Source organism: Micromesistius poutassou (genome assembly GCF_964030765.1).
Source record: "Micromesistius poutassou genome assembly, chromosome: 21".
In the NCBI taxonomy this organism is placed as follows: domain Eukaryota; kingdom Metazoa; phylum Chordata; class Actinopteri; order Gadiformes; family Gadidae; genus Micromesistius; species Micromesistius poutassou.
Window position 1 is genome coordinate 3,400,233 of NC_140291.1, and position 8,000 is coordinate 3,408,232.

Below are 8,000 nucleotides of genomic sequence, written 5' to 3' on the forward strand. Positions count from 1 at the left end.
CGCTGGACATGTGTAGCCAACCGCATGCACTCGGCACCGCCCATTCCCTACTCTGACCAATCAGGGGCGACTAAAGATAGGACGGCTCCGTACTGGAATTTAGTTGGGAACCACGTTGGTTTGTCTCAGATCGCCAGTTTCTTGATCATTATCCCTATCCTTTAGTTCTCCCTATTTTTGACAGTTTGACAGGATGCCAACTGCAAGGTAAGATCACGAATATTACTATTAGATTAGATATTAGATTATGAACAGTGATAATATCAAAAGTAAGTGTATTATTCCTCATAATCGGATCTAGGATCAAGATCATATTGGTGTTATCGGTAAAGAGGCTGGACATCAGTCGTTTGCATGCGTGTGACGAAAGACATCAGTTGAGAGCTTCTGTAGACCTTTTGAGTATCCCTAAATTCAAGCAAAACACTGCAAATGATGTTCCTTCAAGTCTGCTGAATGACCGTTAAACCTTACTTTCAAAAGGTTGTCCAGTTCAGACTCTGACCATCATCTTGTTAAAAGTTCCATGAAACATTATTATTATTGGTGTAGATGATATACAGAATGTATTGCACCTCTGTGGCTTCATACTTCCTGATGATATGTGATAAAGGCTGTGGCCAAAAGCAATCTTGACATGTGAGATGCACATTTTCTGTACAGTAGTCCTACTGCCTAGTACTGTGACTGCTGTTGTTCATAGTCATCTTTAGCAAGAAGTCAAGCCTAATATTTACATAATCTCCTTGTTATATTATCAAAGGGAGACTAATATTATTCGTCATTATTATTATTCAACTTCAGTTTACTCCATAATCCCTTAAACGAAAATGTTCCAACAGCAGGCTTTGAACCCTTGCTACAGTAGCGGTGGATACCTTCATCATTGCCTGTTAAAGCTCAATGCATACTTCTCTCTGACTCTACTGTAGTCTGGGTTTAATGTCTCCTGTGGTGCACTGCTGCAGATTACGAGTGAATAATTCAGGTAGCTGAGCCGTCATTAGCTGGTTTAATGTGGCGCCTTATTCCATTTGTCATCAGTGTGGGAATGGCTGGCTCATGTTAGGCCAACTACTTTGTCTAGAAAGGCTTAAAAACCCAGGGTACATTTTTCTTAGTTAATAAAATGTCTCTGACAACTAGAACTTTCGATCATTCTTGGTTGTAAATTGCTATCTAAATGCTTAACCTGGCATTTCCCCCTCTAGTCAAAATATAGCCTAAATAACTCATTCCCCAAGTGCTGGAGACTCTGGCCAAAGATTTCTTGTCCCGGGAGAGGGCTATTAACTATGAGATGGTTCTAGCAAAGTGGCTCTCATTATCTTTGCTAAATGATTAGGTTTCCTAATGAGTTGTCTGTATATTCTGAACTAGACTGCTGCCTAATGTGACCCATTCAGGAACACTTGAACACTTAAAAGTGTTTGAATGCGCCTCTTAGCTAACTCAGAAGCGTGAAACCCAATTGACTGTTCTTTCACATATACAAAGTGTAGGCCAGCCTCTTCCCACTGTTCCAATCAGTGGGAGTCTGGAGTTTCAGAAAGTAAAATCTCGTGCCACAAATGTACCATTGTCTCCCTACAGTGAAAACGCACTGTTTGGGATGGGCAATCCCCTGCTGGACATCTCAGCTGTGGTGGACAAGGACTTCCTTGACAAGTAAGTGGAAGCAGCACCAAGCGCAGCTGTTTCACTTTTACACCCACAGTGTCGACTCCTCCTGCACAGATTAGAGGCATTGCACAGAAAGTTTCACAAAAACGTTGTTCTTTTTCCGTCTTTTTCAAAGGTACGGCCTGAAGCCCAACGACCAGATCCTCGCCGAGGAAACACACAAAGCCTTGTAAGTAATGGTCAACAAGAGTGCATCAACGCAAACGTCACAAACCAGAACTCTGAGCATGCCACATGCAGCGTGCTCCTGCATTTTTGGTGTGGCTGTAAGGGTTGTGTAGTAGAGTTCTAATTGTGTCAGACCCTAAAAGGGGTCTAGTGATCCATGCCTGCAACTTGACATGGTAAGCAGTACTCAAAATAGCGCAGCTATATATCTGCCCGCTGTAGCAGCAGATGGGCGTTTCTGGTGGGGCGGGACCCTGTAATAGATTCTCAAAACATATACAGCCCACATATTTCCCATGTTGCTGGCGAACAGGATATGGGCCAAAAGCATCTACATTTATCTATAACAGCTGCCTGCCATGAAACCGACTTGAAAATATTTTAATTTTGGGTTAATTTTATTCCGGTTCGTGTTTTGTAATTTCTTTTATTTTTTATTACCAGAAGTCTTTTAAAACTAAACCCGGTAGTGGAAAAGTTATAGTATTAATGTTGAGATGATTGAATAAAAGTGTTGTGTAAGATGGTAACAAGAGCATAAACATATTTATATTATTATAATGTAACTAAGTGTCTATGATTAGGACTCGCATTTAAAAGGAACTTTATAAACAAAGTATAAACTGCACAGGGATGGTGTGTTCCAGAGGGTGAGGTATTTTTAGCTACAGCAAGATTAGGGTTAGGGCTAAATTTGCCTTTTAAAATCACAAGTTATCTTCAAGTCCAAATGCCAACAGCATTTCTGTTTCTTATTTGAGAAAAAAAGTTGGTTATGGGGAAACTGAATTATAATATAAACACATCCTTAGTTCAGGATAAAGGGCATTCGAAAAATTATTCTAAAAATCATTGGTGGTCAAGTCATTCCGAGGGAAACCTTTCTTCCTCCGGTGTGTCCATGATTTAAAAACTACAGACTGACGGGTGATTCTAAGATGACAAAGGCCAGGTCAGCCACCATACCGGAGGCCTTGTTACCTGACAAAGAGAGACCCATGACATCGAATCAGCTGTGTCGTTCTCTGTGGGCACAAAGGCATGCAGTGTTATCACTGGCGCCACAGACGGCAGCGGTCCCACCACACGCAGGGTCCTGGCTGGATTAACCACAGGGCTTTGCTGCCTGAAGCCCAACACTGTGCGTTTCAATGTCCCCTCCATAGTACCTCCACTGGCATGCAACACAAGCTTAAATGTATAATGTATAGGTCACACGGACCCTCAGCACTACTGCAGCTGCAGCTACTTAAAAAAAAAAACACTCCTGCGTGGTCGGTTATGTGATAAAAAATGAAGTACTAGGTTTTTTTTTAATGTGTGTATTTAAATGTTTTGATATTTCCCATAACATTCATACAGACCCAATAAAACCAAAACAGGGAATGGAAAAAAAGTTAATTGAAATGGCTTCAAGCCCCAAAGTGAAGTATCACTTAAACAGGACGTGGAGGTGTTTTAAGCGGCTGCCGTTTCAGTCCTCCCACGGATTGTTATTTCCCAATCGACGCGGCCATGGTAACACCTGTGCACACTGTGCCAAACATCAGCCGAGGCCTTATTGTGTCATCCTCGGCCTGATCCATTGACCGAAGGGGGGGAAAAAAAGAGCAGAGACTAACAGAAATGTGTGACAAATAACATCAGAGCGAAGGCGACAGAGGTGACAGAGGTCCAGTCAATGACGATTGCTCCGCTTTTCACTCTGCCCAGTGTACCGCCGCCATGTCATTATTTCTTTATTTAATCCCCATCCGTCCTCCCCGCCGGAACAGGCCATCTCCGGACGCACTGATCTGTGGCCATGTCTGAATTCAATTATGCCGTCGTCCACGGAGTCCAATATAATCCTGTCTGGTCTGAGGAGCTGTCTCGGCACGACAGTAAAAGGCAGGACCTCGCAGTTTCCTGTTAGTCCTGCTGTTTCTCCGAGGAAGCGGCATTGTCTTTTATTAAACACAATGATTACCTGGGTCCTTTTTTTACGATTTAGCTTTCATCCAAAGTGACTCACAGTGATTTCAGATACAATACGGATACGTTATTGACAAACAAGGCCTGAATCTGGCTTCCTTCACCTAACTCGTCCATCCACCTACTAGCTCCTCCATCCCTTTTCCTCCCCCACATGCCCCCCCCCCCCCCGCCACCCCCCACCCCCCTGCCTGACTCCCTCTTGACCGGGGCCGCGGGCTGGAAGGGGGGGCCGGATGCTGCTCGAAACCACAGAGTCTGCAGTTTTTGTTTCTTCCTTGGCAACCGTTGCCTAGCTGTGGCGTCTCTATGGAGGTTAATGAGTGTTGTATTCACACGTCGGGAGGGGAGGGGAGGGGATGCAGGTCCGCAGGTTTACGGGGCACACAGGGAAACGCACCGGTGCACCATTTTACGGCTTTACAACCCGAGGCCGTGACAAAGCGTTTCCGTGTTTTGGAATGCGCTGTGATCGGTCCCCGGGTTCAGCCGAGGCTGTAAGACGAGGAGGCAGATGGTTATCGTTTGAAATGTGAAGGACTGCTTTTTTTTTTTTTTTTTTTTTTTGTCTCTTTTGTTTCTTCAGTGCTGCCATCCCATGGTTTGGGTTTGTCTGTGCAGTGCATGCCAGCGGTTGATGTTAATACCGGTTTCTTATTTCAGGGCTACTGGTAACAGTTGCCCCAGGCAACCAGATTTGGGCCACGGTCAACCATTTTGTGCCTTGCCTCCGTTCATTCCCCTAGTCCTGTTAAGATCAGGGAATCTGTGATGAATAAATCAGACGATCAATAAAAACTTTGACGCATATTAGGCCTTGATGATATTTCTGGGTCATTTTTGAAATGGGGGGCTATAAAATGCATAGGGCCATTATGCTCAGATTTAATAAGTATTAGAATAATGTTCATATTTTGGCAGCCAAATGCTGCTGCATGGGGCCCTGAGGTCTCCATCTAATGTAGAAATCATTATATGGTTTGATGTCAATAATTGGCATGGTTGGTACTCATAAGTGGAACGCCTTTTATTAAACCACACTTGACCTCACTAAACCTACATTTAAGAGAGGATAAATGCAGAACGTGATATTTGAGTATGTTTAGATGAAGGGCTGCATTTGGGTAAATAATCAACTTGTCCAGCAGGGGGCAACAATAGTCAATCGTTGTTATCATAATCCGCCATAGGGGGGAGCAAGATGTCAATGTATTTATAAACATATTATTTCTGTGGGACATTTTTACGGTGGCTTATACTACTGTAAGATTTAATTCGATAAGGAACCTGCTATATGGCTGTTCAGAGCCACACCACATTGCAAAATATATCGTCCACTGAAATCCTCTTGCGCGTACCGTATAATATGACACTTGACAATGATTGTAGTGACAGATGAGCAAGTCACCACCAGAGCGTATCGCCAAGTCACAGCAACCTGCCCAGCAGGTCGACGCGGAAGAAAAAAACACATATTAGTCCTATTGGTTCAAACATTTGCCCTATGAACATGCTTGTTCGATGATAATGAATTGTTTACTTTCTTTATCGAGAAATTATGGCGTGGCTCTTTTCAGAGGGTTGTTTGCTCACAGCAATTAGGTTCATCAGTGCTATATCCACCCCAGCACCACCTCTCCGGGGGGGGGGGGGGGGGGGAGAGGTCTTACACCCCCTCGTTGCATTGCTCTCTCCCTCTCTCGCCCCCGTCTTTGTGCTAAATGCAGATTAGCAGAGTCCCAATCACATCCAGAATGAGAGAGTAAACTCCTCATTATGCCGCGCGACCTGCTGCCACATGAATTATTCAGGAGAGAGAGAGAGAGAGAGAGAGAGAGAGAGAGAGAGAGAGAGAGAGAGAGAGAGAGAGAGAGAGAGAGAGAGAGAGAGAGAGAGAGAGAGAGAGAGAGAGAGAGAGAGAGAGAGAGAGAGAGAGAGAGAGATCACAACGACACGGGAGATCAGTGGTGTGTCGACGCTCACACGCCCCTGCTGTCTTATGTACACATCACACGGCCGCACCTCGCCCTGCTTACCGGGGAGGAAACCATCAAGGGCCCTCTTCCAGACTCCATGCTAACACTGCTAGCTCCTGCCTCTGTGTGTGTGATGGATTCCACTCTGTAAACACACTTGACTCTCTATCCCCCCCCCTGCCTGCTTTATTTTATTTATTTAGTATAACGAAGCAGATTGTGAGTGCTACCAAACCCCCGATGGCGTCTTCCCGGGATCCAAGGTGTGTGTGTGTGTGTGTGTGTTACACACCATGCAGGGCTGCATGCGTTCGCCATCGTGCCACATCACTGGGCGCACTCATGCTTGACTGAGTGTGTGTAGACACATTAGTGTCACCCGCCACACACCCCCTTGTCCTCTCTCCAGCGCACGCACAGATACACTCTCGCCCACCTCTGGGTGTGTGTTGCAGAGGTGGTACCTACAGTACTTAAACTCACCCCCTGTGGGCCCCGCTGGTGTTAGAGCAACCTGCTCCCTGCCGTTTGAAGGGCAAAGGTCACGGGCCCACATCCATCACACGACCTCGGAGCCCGAAGAGGGAGAGCAGAGATTGTGCAGAGAGCCTAATGGCTATCCACTGAATCTGGCCGACCGCAGCACGCGCGTCTGCCTATCTCTGATCCTTCATGTGCACAACACTGCACCATTTGCATACAGCCGATGTTTTTAAAAGGGCAGTGCTAAATGGTACAACACAGTGTTGTAGTGTGTAGTGTGTTCACAATATGTGTAATCATTTGAAAATGATTCACTCAACTCCGGTTTATATGATCAGCAGTAGAGTAGTCCGTCCACTATTTTACGCTAGCATTTCTTTTGAATAGGCAACGTGTGTGTGTATATTTATGCGTATTGTTAATGCCAAATGTATGCACAGCTGCCACGCTGTATTTAAAGCACTGCGCCGCATCACGATGAGAGACGGCTGGCTGATGCAATCACAATTAGGCTGGCACTGTGGCTGGCAACGCCTCCCTCTGCCGCGCTGGCGCGGGCCAGCAGGTGGCGCCAGGAGGGGACTTCATCATCCAGTCAAAGGAGGTGAAAGCAAACACAGTCGTTGTCTCTGTGCATGTGGGTGTATTTTTTTTCTTTCCTTTCTTCCCCCCCCTCAACCCTCCCTTTCTAAAGCAGTGTTTTCTAATTAAAATGTGGATGTCTTATCCAGAACATACAGCATGTTCAGAAAAGCATGCCTCAGGCTATTTTTAGTAATCTTTGAACCAACATCCCCCACCACCACCACCATGAACCCCCCCCCCCCCCCCCCCCGCCACCACACGGAAAGAGCCGATGATGGCATCCCCCATGCACGTAGGTTGTTTTTCTGTGTGTTATCTCCAGTGATCATGTGTCCACAGAGTGGCGCATGTGGAGGGAGAGGGGGTGGCAGTGTAGAGTAGGAATGGTAGCCCTGCCTGGTGGTGCTGCAGCAGCAGCAGCAGCAGCCTACTGCAACACTCTCTCTCTCACTCTCTCCCTCACTCTCTCCCCTCTCCGTGTTTAAACTTCACAGTGGCCCATATGGTCGGCACAGCAGGGGGTGCTGGTGGAATTATTCACACGGAGCACTGCGAGTCGCCGTGATCCTACCACCACCCATCTCCTCTCCCCCCTCCTCCTTCTTGGTATCAGCCTCTCTTACAAAGGGGGGGGGGGGATGTCTCAAAGGCTTTGTGCTCAGGCCTTCGAAATCTCAATCCTCAAGAGAACACATGAGCACCACACACATACACACACACACACACACCAGAACACATACATGCATGTACACGCACACACCAAGACCAGAACACACACAGACACACACACACACACACACACACACACACACACACACACACCAGATTACTCACACACACACGCACACACACCAGAATACATGCACACAGAACACAAACACACACACACTCACCATCCACTGCCCGACCCCTAGTGACCCTGACTATCTGTGCTCCTTCTCTCTGCCTCTCTCTGTCTTTCATCTACTCATAATGTGAACTCCCAGCCCCAAACCTACCCACCAACAACAACAACAACCGCAACATCAAAACAACAGAAACGCACAACCTAGTCCGTCCTTTAGCTCGGCCTAATAAAGGACGACACGCTGGCAGCGGCCCACTATTAAAGCCATGCACATTTGTTGTCTC

At 46.4% G+C, this 8,000-nt stretch overlaps 1 long non-coding RNA gene across 1 annotated transcript; it reads left to right on the forward strand.

The window, feature by feature from the left end:
- The first annotated feature begins 114 nt into the window (after positions 1-114).
- Positions 115-1,854, forward strand: LOC311366486. Its single transcript, XR_014639558.1, has 3 exons — positions 115-207; positions 1,594-1,668; positions 1,799-1,854. It is a non-coding gene; the product is annotated as an uncharacterized lncRNA (long non-coding RNA).
- Positions 1,855-8,000: the final 6,146 nt, after the last annotated feature.